Genomic DNA, 12620 nt, shown 5'->3' with positions numbered 1-12620 from the left:
TCTTGCCCCATGATAAGTTTATCAGCGTCTCGGACCATTAGGGCGGTCGCCGCGATTATCCGGAGGCAGGGTGGCCAGCCAGCAGCCACTGAATCTAATTTTTTTGACAAATAGGCAACTGGCCTCTGCCAGGGGCCTAGGTACTGTGTTAACACGGCTTTTGCAACACCCTTACTTTCATCCACGTATAAGTGGAAGGGCTTGGAGACATCAGGGAGCCCCAGCGCGGGGGCTGATAACAAGGCAGTTTTGATTTGCTGAAAGGCCAGCTCAGCCTCTTCCGTCCAATTGAAGGGCTGCCGTTCCTTTGTTGCCTGGTATAGGGGCTTGGCTAACTCAGCAAATCCGGGTATCCATAACCTACAGAACCCTGCCGACCCCAGGAATTCTCTCACTTGCCGTGTTGACTGGGGTCTAGGGATGCATAGGACTGTTTCCTTTCGGGCTTTGGTTAGCCAGCATTGCCCCCCTTTTAATAGGTACCCCAGATAAGTTACCTCCGACTTGCAGATCTGAGCCTTTGTTGCTGAGGCTCGGTAGCCTAGCTCCCCCAGAGTCTTCAGGAGGTCCTCAGTCCCTTGAACACAAGTTTCCGGGGACCTGGCCGCTATTAAGAGATCATCAACATATTGCAAAAGAGTTATTTCAGGGTGTTGCCGCCGGTACTTACCCAGATCTTCATGAAGGGCTTCATCGAACAGGGTTGGCGAGTTCTTGAACCCTTGTGGCAGTCTGGTCCATGTTAGCTGACCGTTGATGCCCCTCTCAGGATCCGTCCATTGAAATGCAAAGAGTTCTTGACTTTTGGGAGCCAGAGGAAGGCTGAAGAAAGCGTCTTTTAGATCAAGAACGGTATACCACTGTTTTTTGGGATGTAAGGCACTCAGAAGGGTGTATGGATTGGGCACAGTGGGATGTATGTCCATGACCCTTTTATTAACTTCTCTTAAATCCTGTACTGGCCTGTAGTCCGTACTGTTGGGTTTACGAACAGGTAACAGTGGAGTATTCCAGGATGAGTGGCAAGCCCGTAGGACTCCCTGGTCTAGGAGTCGGCGGATATGGGGCGTAATTCCTTCTCTTGCCTCCAGGGGCATAGGATATTGCCGAACCCGAACCGGGTCCGTCCCTGGCTTAACTTCCACAAATATGGCAGGTCGATGTTTAGCTAGCCCCAAGCCCCCAGTTTCTGCCCACGCTTCAGGGAAACGCTGGAGCCAAGAGTCAATTCCCTGATCGGGGGGCTTTTGCTCTTGATGGAGTCGGTACTCATCTTCTAAGGTGACAGTCAGGATAGATATTGGCCTGTTTTGGGAATCAGTTATCTTGGGCCCTTCTGGCTCAAAGTGGATTTGGGCCCCCATCTTTGTCAGCAAGTCCCTCCCTAGTAGAGGGCAGGGGCTCTCTGGGATGACTAGGAAGGAATGGGAGACTTTTCCCGTTCCTAAGTCTACAGTCCTCTGGGTTGTCCAGGGGTATTTTTTGATGCCTGTGGCCCCGTGCACCCAGGATGTTTTCTTAGATATTTTTCCAATTGGTTTGGTTAGGACTGAGCGTTCCGCCCCAGTATCGACCAAGAAGCGAACTGGGGACCCCTCCACTTGCAAAGTTACCCTGGGTTCGGGGAGGGGGTCCGAACCCCGTCCTCCCTAGTCAGAGTCCTGGGTAACGAGTACGGAGGTAGGGTTAGCTGGTCTCCGTTTCTTTGGGCAGTCTTTAATCCAGTGGCCACGTTCCTTGCAATAAGCACACTGATCTTTTTCTAATCCTTGCCTAGGGCCTTGCTTTTTCTGCTTTCTGTTTTGGCCATTTCCTGCCTGGGGGAAAGCTGCTACTAAGACTTTGGTCATTTCTTTGGTTGCCTTGAACTGTTTTTCTTCTGGAGTATCCCTATTATTATAAACTCACTGGGCCATCTGAAGGAGGTCCTGAATCTGCTTTCCCTCTAAACCTTCTAATTTCTGGAGTTTTCTTTTAATATCTGGTGTTGCCTGGTTTACAAAGGACATTACTACCGCTGCCTGATTTTCCGGTGCTTCCGGGTCCATAGGGGTAAACTGTCTGAAGGCTTCCATTAATCTCTCTAAATACACAGTGGGGCTTTCTGTCTTACCTTGTAACACAGAATATACTTTAGCCAAATTGGTGGGCTTGCGAGCTGCAGCCCGGAGACCCGCCATTAGAGTCTGGCGATAAATGAGCAGTCGTCCCCTACCTTCTGCCGTGTTGTAGTCCCATCTGGGCCGGGTCAAAGGGAAAGCCGCATTAATGAGGTCAGGATTTGCAGTTGGCCGGCCGTCATCTCCTGGAACCAGTTTTCTGGCCTCAACTTGGATTCTTTCCCGCTCCTCCGTTGTGAACAGGATTCGGAGGAGCTGTTGACAGTCATCCCAGGTCGGCTGGTGAGTAAACATGACACTGTCTAACAACGAGGTTAGATCTTTGGGATTATCTGAGAACCGAGCACTTTGGGACTTCCAATTGTATAAATCACTGGTGGAAAAAGGCCAATACATGAGACGGGAGAGCCCGGTATCATCGAGCAATCCTATTTCTCTGAGAGGCAGGGCTACAGTGGAGTCAGGGAGTCGGGAAGCTTGGTCCCGCTGTACGCGGCCTCGTGTTCGGCCGGCCGGCCCCCCCAGGTTACTTTCGCTCTCGGCTGCTTCCGCTTCTTGGTTTCCCTCTACGGAAGCACCACCCTGGGGGACTGGGTCCTGCGGGATAAGGTGCGGATATGGTGGGGGAAATGTGGGTTCTAACGTTAGGGGGTCCTGGCTGTCCGGCAGCACAGGGGCCGAGGGAGCAGAGGGAGTCTTTTGTCTTGTAGGTCGCGTTACTAGGACTTTGCAGGGCTCACGGATGAATGGAGTTATCCAGGGTGGTGGGTTTTCCACAAGATCCTGCCACACTAGAATATAAGGAATTTGATCAGGATGTCCTGACTGCCCTGGCAGGAAAATCTTAGTTTTTACCTTAGTAATAATAGAGAGACAGAAAGTTCCTTCGGAGGGCCACCCTACGCCGAAAGAGGGCCATTCCGAACGGCAGAAAGTAACTAGCTTTCCCTTCTTTAGTTCTACGCTTAAGTTACGCCCCCGAGCCTTCACATCCTTAAAATTGGTAACAAGGAGTGAGAGCGGCGTGCTCTGGTTGTTGCCCATCTTTGGACTGCTCCTACAAAGAGAAGGGGGGACGAAAATGAGTGTGAAGCAGAGGGGAGTATCCGACAGGTCCGGTCCTGGAAGGGGAAGAAAAGGTTTTATGTTTCGTTTTGGGCTTACACTTAACACTTAACAATAACGGACAGACAGTAATAACGATGAGCATTCGCGAGCGCGTGTCGGACTTCCGACCTGAGTCAGACGGGGCAACCAAGGATGGAGGCCCCCAGATGGGCACGGGGGAACGTCTCCCACCAGTCCCAAGTGGCTGTTTTCTAGCGCGTCCGCCAAGACCGTGCCACTTACAGAACAGACCAATACAGATTACAGATTACGGATTTCGTGAAATTTCAGGGAGACAGACAGAGACAAAGACAGAGACAGTGACAAAGCCGGCTTACCTACAGATTAAGATCCGTTGACTTGGGGGTCTGGTGGGCTTGGGGGAAATCCCGGACGAGCCCCCATTTGTTATGCCCAGACCGTTTATTCCCCGAAGAAGACCACCAGAGTCCAGAGTCAAAGCTAAGCAGCAAGGATCTTTATTACAGGTTCGAACCTGGAACTCTCCCTCGCTCGTGAAACGAGACGGGCAGGAGAGCTCCCCCACTCAGCTCCGAACAATGTTATATAGTCTAAGAAAAGTGGGCATAGAGTTATTATACAAATCAGATATATGATTGGCTAGTGTTTGAACAAGGCGATTTGGCTAACTATGATTGGTTCCTGCCATTTCTGATATTTTGGTTCAAACTTTGAGGCAGGAGAGCAGGTTTATGGCAGCAAGAGTTTATCTTACTTAAACACGTCTTGTGACCTTGCCTCAGAACTTACAAAATCTCTGGTATGTGCAAAACAAAATCTCTGGTACGTGCAGAAAACCAGGTACTCACAGAACTTACGAAATCTCTGGTATGTGCAAAGATTAGAGAGCAGAACAAGGGTGTAGCGGGTGGGGGGCGGGTACACATCTATCTTTGTGTCCTTTCACCCTCATATCTTATTTGCTCCACTCACATTCAAGTCTTTGTCCAAACAATCACTCAGAAATCCAGGAATGAGAGCTGTGATAGGCTCAAGTCAATCAAGAACCACCCTCTGCTTCCCTTGAGGAGCATCAGAACATGGCGCCTGGCAGGAGGAGGAGAACAACACCAGTGGCCGGGAGGGAAGTGCCAGGTGAGAGTGAGGATGGGCTGTTGGATAAGCAACCAATAGTTTTTGCCAATGGGACAGCTCCCCGAACTTTACCGGGTTATATAATTGCAAACTCTCTCAAGTCGTGTTTCAGTTATATTATGACTTATGGTCTTCATTTAAATGGGATAACTAGGAGGGTTTTTTAAAAAAATTATTTTGCCTTGATTGTTGATTCTTTAAAGGAAAACCACACTAATTAGCAGCAGCAGCAGCCGTCCAAGCCTTGGTTTCCTTATCTGTAAAAGGAGCTTAGCAAACCTTTACTCTGAAGGTTCTGAGAGGACTGGAATGATACACAAAACTCTTAGGACAGTTCCTGACACTTGGTGAGCATCGTGTAAATATTTGTTATGTGAATTTTTGATACAACTTCCAAATAAGCGATCTGGTTTCCTAACCTGCACCATTCTGATAAAAATAGCAAATTACTGTATAATGGTTTACAGGTATCTCATTGTTATAAAGTTCATTCTGAAAGATGGCTGGCAAATACACCTCATGGAAATCAAAACTATTTCACAGAATGAGTGCAGCTGGGCTCTAACACAGGTCAAATTACTGTTCCCTTCCACTTTGCTTCACTTCCTTTAAAAAAAAAATTATTTGTAGAGACAAGGCCTCCCTATGTTGCCCAGGATGGTCTTGAACCCCTGGGTTCAAGTGATCTTCCTGCCTTGGCCTCCCCGAGTCCTGGGATTACAGGCATGACCCACCATGCCTGGCCTGCTTCACAGTATTTTCTAGTTTTGTTTTTTTTTAAATACACTTTAAGATGCTTATCATAGGTTGGGTGCGGTGGCTCAAGCCTGTAATCCCAGCACTTTGGGAGGCCAAGACGGGTGGATCACGAGGTCAGGAGATCAAGACCATCCTGGCTAACACAGTGAAACCCCGTCTCTACTAAAAAATACAAAAAACTAGCCAGGCGAGGTGGTGGGCGCCTGTAGTCCCAGCTACTCGGGAGGCTGAGGCAGGAGAATGGCGTAAATCTGGGAGGGGGAGCTTGCAGTGAGCCGAGATCTGGCCACTGCACTCCAGCCTGGGCGACAGAGTGAGACTCCGCCTCAAAAAAAAAAAAAAAAAAAAAAAAAAAGATGCTTATCATAAAAAGGGGACTATGGTAGGCTGCATAGTAGTCCCCCAAATATGTTTGAGTCCTAATCCCAAGAACCTGTGAATATGTTAACTCATATGACAAATGGGAATGAAGGCTGGAGATGAAACTAGGTTGCTAGACAGCTCACCTTAAAAGGGGGAGCATAGCCTGGGTCATCCAGGTGAGGTCAGTGCAATCACAAGGGCCTTAAATGAGGAAGAAGGAGGCAGAAGAGTGAGTGTCGGAGCAATGTGACGGGAGGAAGACTTGACTGGTCATTGCTGACTTTGAAGCTGGAAAGGGGCCACAGGCCAAGAAATGTGGGTGCCTCCAGAAGCTGCAAAAGATAAGCAGATGGATTCTTTCCTAGAGCCTCCAGAGGGAACACAGCCCTGCCCACACTTTGATTTTAGCTCAATGAGACCTGTTTTGGACTTCTGACCTCTAAAACTGTAAGATAATAAATTTATGTTGTTTTAAGTCTGTAAGTTTAGTGTTAGTTTTTTACAGCAGCAATAGAAAACGAATGTAGGGAACATTGTAATTTCAACTCAGTCAAAAATGACATTTAAGAACCCCAAATACCCTTTTGTGTCAAACCTTGCCAAACAAAAAGGCAAATACTGAACAGCTGAAACACTTGTCACACTGCTGTGATTATGGGGGTGCGACTGGAATCAAACTTCCCTTCTGCATCAGGATGCAGGGTCTGTTGTGGTCCTGAAAATACATCTACAATGAAAAGGCATAAATAGGATGTCATGATTTTATTGAAATATGGCCACATGACGGGGTAAAAGCCAGGGATATTGGCCAGTTTGCTTAAAAGAAGCAGAAAATATTAACTGGTGCATATCAGCAAAGGAGGAAACAGTAAAATGGTATGCAAAAACAAAGGAAAGAATGTCTGAACAAATGGTATTTTGGAGCCATTTAGTTTCAGGGAAAATAGGCTTACATTCTCGCCTGCTGTATTTATGGCATGGACATTCAAAGTGATGACGCATCCACATCAAAAAGGAGCTGAATAGGTTTGTTTTCTTTTCTTTACTCTTTTCTTCTTCTTCTTCTTGGTTTTTTTGTTTTGTTTTGTTTTTTAATTTGAGATGGAATTTCGCTCTTGTTGCCCAGGCTGGAGTGCAGTGGCGCGATCTCAGCTCACTGCAACCTCTGCCTCCCCGGTTCAAGCGATTCTCCTGTCTCAGTCTCCTGAGTAGCTGAAATTACAGGTGTTCGCTACTACGCCTGGCTAATTTTTGGTATTTTTAGTAGTGACAGGGTTTCACCATGTTGGCCAGGCTGGTCTCGAACTTCTGATCTCAGGTGATCTGCCCGCCTCAGCCTCCCAAAGTGCTGGGTTTCTTATGGTATACTTAAGATGGCAGGAGAATAGGCAAGACATTCCTTGATTTAAGTTTATTTTTAAGCCTTAGGGCTTTAAAAGAAGCAAACCTCAGTTTTCCAAATTACATCTCACATCATATCCCCCCTCCAAGTAAGAGACAAAGGAGGCTTGCTTGCTAGGGTTGGGTTTGTGATCCCACACATCAGTGGGTTCAGTCTAGTTTGGGGTTGAGGCTTAGTCAAGTTCTGGCTTCCGTCCCTGTGTTCTGTGCTCTGTGGGCCTTCCAGACACTTGTGTGGCTGCCTGGCCCAGGTCAATGGAGTCTGTCCAGTGGTGGGGGACTTAGTGCAGGAAGAGAGAGAAAGCCTCAGGTTTTGTTCCTGTCATCTAATGTGTTACCATTAGTAATTTAGACTTTTCTGGTAATGGGATGTAATTCCAAGCAGAGCGTTATGTTGACCAGGCCTTATATTTCTTTACTTAGCAGTTGTAAATGTCAATGGGATTTTTAGCTGATAGGTTTGTTTGTTTGTTTGTTTGAGACAGGATCTCACTCTGTCACCCAGGCTGAAGTGCAGTGGTGAGACCTTGGTTCACTGCAACCTCCGCTCCCAGGTTCAAGCAATCCTCGCATCTCAGCCTCCCTGAGTAGCTGAGACTACAGGCACACACCATCATGCCTGGTTAATTTTTGTATTTTTTGGTAGAGACGGGGTTTCACCATGTTGGCCAGGTTGGTCTCAAACTTCTGACCTCAAGTGATCCGCCTGCCTCAGCCTCCCAAAGTGCTGGGATTACAGGTGTGAGCCACCATGCCCGGCCTAGCTAATAGGTTTCTATATTCCATTGTTGATGTTTTGGTTCTTAGCTCCTCTGAGGAATCTCTGTGAAACATCTTTTAAATTGTTTCAACTATTATCCCCTTATTATCAGTAATAATATAAGATGATTTGGATAAAGGTCCATCTTAACCTATTTTTTATTACTTAATTATCTTATCCCATTCCTTATTGCATGTCAACATCTAGAGTTCCCTAAAACAGCAAACTCTTAACCACTTTTTAAATATGTCCCACATATCAAAGCTAATAATAATAATGACTACCTTACACTGGGACCTTACACTGGTGCCTACCATGTGCAAGGCACCATGTTTTATATGGCTTCATTTCCCCAGCAATTTTATGGGATAGACACCTTTAAGATCGTTCTATATGTGAGAAGAAAACTGAGTCTTGGAGAGAATCATCAGCTTGTGAAAATCACAAAGCTAGTAGATGTCAGAGCCAGGATTTAAATCTAGCCCATCTGACTCCAGATACAAACTCTTAACCACTCCTGCTAATGTGCAGAACTTATCTGGGAGCTTATGAACACCTGCAAACTAAAGTGGATGGGGCAAATCCATTTCTACCACCATCTAGTGGAGGTTCCTAGAGCACGACAGAATTGTGTTTCCCTCTGCCCCTGTTCCCTCTTCCGCTCTGCGTCTGCTTCCCTGGCCAGCGGCTGCTGCCTAGGGCCTGCTGATCACCACCTGCATCTTGGGGACTCAACTGTTGATAATTGCCGGGAACTGAACTGTAGCATCTCAGTCCAGGAGCTGGTGACTCAGCAAGTCGCCTTACCTCCAGCAAAGTCCCCTGGGTCACAAGACCAGGCTTTCTGAGAGGCAGGAACCTGGGTGTCACTAGGGCAGAGTAAAACTGATGGGGTAGCTGCATGCATGCCCTTCCTACTGCCAGGCCCTTATCCCTTGAGTCAGCAACTCTTCCTCCTAGGAATGTCTATGTTGAACTAGCAAATGAACGCAAAATTGCCCATCCCAAGCAAACCAGGAGTGGTGAAGCAAGAAATTTCTGTCCTGTTGTGATGGCTAATACCGAATGTCAACTTGATTGGATTAAAGGATGCAAAGTATTGTTCCCGGGTGTGTCTGTGAGGGTGTTGCCAAAGGAGATTAACATTTGAGTCAGTGGACTGGGAAAGGCAGATCCACCTTCAATCTTGGTGGGTGCCATCTACAGCTGCCAGTGTGGCCAGGATATAAACATGAAAAGGCTAGACTGGCTTAGCCTCCCAGCCTATATCTTTCTCCCACACTGGATGCTTCCTGCCCTCAAACATCGGATTCCAAGTTCTTCAGCTTTGGGACTCAGACTGGCTTCCTTGCTCCTCAGCTTGCAGATGGCCTATTGTGGGGACCTTGTGATCATGTGGGTGTGAGCCACCACGCCCAGCCTAGCTAATAGGTTTCTATATTCCACTGAATAAACTCCCCTTTGTATATATCTATCCTATTAGTTCTGTCCCTCTAGAGAACTCTGACTAATACACCTGCCATATGAATACCTGTATAATATCCTCAATTTTGCCTCTTCACCCTAAAGCCTAAATTATTTGCTATCTGGTCCTTTATAAAAAAAAAAAAGTTTACCTACTCCTGCTTTACATGATATCATGGAAGTTCTGGCATTTCAATTTCGCGTCATGTAGGCCATACTTTGATCCACAGGTCAGCCAACCAAGTGAATGGTTAAAGCCGTTCCTACCAAGCCCCTCAAACTAACATTGACTCTGGAATCTCTGTTTACTGAACTCATATCAATAAATTTAATCTGATCCAATTTTATACTCCTTCCACCCTGATCCCCACACCTTTAAGATCCATTTCCATATATCCCAGGTTTCTGTTGATGTGAATTAATAAGATTATGTAATTCTCTTGGTGTGTATTATACTTCCTGAGTGGGGTCCAGAACAGGAGAAAGCTCTGCAACAGGTCCAGGCTGCTGTGCAAACTGCTCTGCCACTTGGGCCGTATGACCCAGCAGATTCAATGGTGCTTGAGGTGTCAGTGGCAGATAAAAATGCTGTTTGGAGCCTTGGGCAGGCCCCTGTAGGTGAATCATAATAGAGGCCTCTAGGATTTTGGAGCAAGGCCCTGCCATCTTCTGCAGATAACTACTTTTGCTTTGAGAGACAACTCTTGGCATGTTACTGGGCTTTGGTAGAAACTGAACGTTTGCTATGGGTCATCAAGTCACCATGCGACCTGAACTTCCTATCATGAACTAGGTGCTTTCTGATGCACCTAGCCATAAAGTTGGGTGTGCACAGCAGCATTCCATCATCAAATGGAAGTGGTATATATGTGATCGGGCTCAAGCCCCCTGAAGGCACAAGTAAGTTACATAAGGAAGTGGCTCATATGCCCGTGGTCCCCACTCCTGCCACCTTGCCTTCTCTCCCCAAGCCTGCATCAGTGGCCTCATGGGGAGTTCCCTATGATCAGTTGACAGAGGAAGAGAAGACTAGGGCCTAGTTTACAGAGGGTTCTGCATGATATGCAGGCACCACCCAAAAGTGGACAACTACAGCACAACAGCCCTTTTCTAGGACATCCCTGAAGGACAGTGGCAAAGGGAAATCTTCCCGGTGCCAGAACTTTGAGCAGTACACCTGGTTGTATACTTTGCTTGGAACGAGAAATAGCCAGACATGTGATTATATATTGATTCAGGGGCTGTAGCCAGTGGTTTGGCTAGATGTCAGGAACTTGTAAGAAGCATGATAGGAAAATTGGTGACAAAGAAATTAGGGGAAGAAGTATGTGGATGGACCTCTCTGAGTGATCAAAAACTGTGAAGATACTTGTATCCCATGTGAATGCTCACCAAAGGGTGACCTCAGCAGAGGAGGATTTTAATAATCAAGTGCTTAGGATGATTCATTCTGTGGACACCAGTCAGCCTCTTTCCCCAGCCACCCCTGTCATCGCCCAATGGGCCCATGAACAAAGTGGCCATGGTGGCAGGATGGAGGTTACCCATGGGCTCAGCAACATGGACTTCCACTCACCAAGGCTGACCTGAGTGCCCAATTCGTCAGCAGCAGAGACTAACACTGAGCCCTCAATATGGCACCATTCCTCTGGGTGATCAGCCAGCTACTTGGTGGCAGGTTGATTATATTGAACCTCTTCCATCATGGAAAGGGCCACAGTTTGTCGTCACTGGAATAGATGCTTCCTCTGGATATGGGTTTGCCTATCCTGCATGCAATACTTCTGCCAAGACTAACATCTGTGGACTCACAGAATACCTTATCCACTGTCATGGTATTCCACATAGCATTGCCTCTGACCATGGCACTCACTTTAGAGCTAAAGAGGTACAGCAGTGAGCTCGTGCTCATGGAATTCACTGGTCTTACCATGTTCCCCATCATCCTGAAGTAGCTGGATTGATAGAACAATGGAATGGCCTTTTGAAATCACATTTACAATGCCAACTAGGTGACAATACTTTGCAGGCCTGGGGCAAAGTTCCCCAGAAGGTTGTGTATGCTCTGAATCAGCATCCAATATGTGGTACTGTTTCTCCCATAGCCAGGATTCATGGGTCCAGGAATCAAGGCGTGGAAGTGGAAGTGGCACCACTCACCATCACCTCCTAGTGACCCACTAGCAAAATTTTTGCTTCTTGTCCTTGTGACGTTATATTCTGCTGGCCTAGAGGTCTTAGTTCCAGAGGGAGGAATGCTGCCACCTAGAGACACAACAATGATTCCATTAAACTGGAAATTAAGATTGCCACCTGGCCACTTTGGGCTCCTCCTACCTCTAAGTTAACAGGCTAGGAAAGGAGTTATAGTGTTTGCTGGGGTGAGTGACCCAGACTATCAAGATAAAATCAGTCTACTACTCCACAATGGAGGTAAGCAAGAGCATGTGTGGAATACAGGATATCTTTAGGGTATCTCTTAGTATTACCATGCTCTGTAATCAAGGTCAATGGGAAACAACAACAATCCAATCCAAACAGGACTACAAATGACCCAGACCCTTCAGGAATGAAAGTCTGGGTCAGTCCACCAGGTAAAAATCCACAACCCACTGAGGTGCTTGCTGAAGGAAAAGGAAATACAGAATGGGTAGTAGAAGAAGGTAGTTATCAATACCAGCCACCACCACATGACCAGTTGCAGAAACGAGAACTGTAATTGTCATGAGTATTTCCTCCTTATTTTGTTAAGAATGTGTTTGTGCATGTATACACTTGTACTAAGAAAATATCTTCATTTTATTTCCTTTCTTTTTCCTTTATCATGTGACATAAAATTTATTGACTTCATATTTGCATTTAAGTGTTGTTAACTTTATGTAATAGCATTTAAGGATTAGTGTGTTTCCAGTTGTAAAAGAATAGCTGTATTATGTTAGATGTAATTATGACCTTATTATTGTCTTTATTTGGAGGATAAGTATGATTTCAGGTGTTTATGGGTTCAAGTTGACAAGGGGTGGACTCATGATGGTTAATATTGTCAACTTGATTGGATTGAAGGATGTAAAGTATTGTTTCTGGGCGTATCTGAGTGTTTCTGAGTGTTGCCAGAGGAGATTAACATTTGAGTCAGTGGACTGGGAGAGGAAGACTCACCCTCAATGTGGGTGGCATCATCCAATAGGCTTCCAGCACGGTTAGAAAAAGCAGGCAGAAGAAGGTGGAAGGAGCTAACTTGCCGAGTCTTCTGGCCTTCATCTTTCACGCTGGGTGCTTCCTGCCCTCGAACATCAGACTCCACGATTTTCGGCTTTTGGACTCTTGGACTTAGACCAATGGTTTGCCAGGGGTTCTCAGGTCTTAGGCCACAGACTGAAGGCTGCACTGTCAGCTTCCCAACTTTTGAGGTTTGGGGACTCAGACTGAGCTACTGCTGGCTTCCTTGCTCCTCAGCTTACAGATGGCCTATTGTGGGACTTCACTTTGTGATCATGTGAGTCAATTCTCCTTAACAAACTCCTTTTCTG

This window comes from Macaca nemestrina, chromosome 13 (assembly GCF_043159975.1).
Source record: "Macaca nemestrina isolate mMacNem1 chromosome 13, mMacNem.hap1, whole genome shotgun sequence".
In the NCBI taxonomy this organism is placed as follows: Eukaryota; Metazoa; Chordata; class Mammalia; order Primates; family Cercopithecidae; genus Macaca; species Macaca nemestrina.
This window is presented reverse-complemented; position numbering follows the sequence as displayed.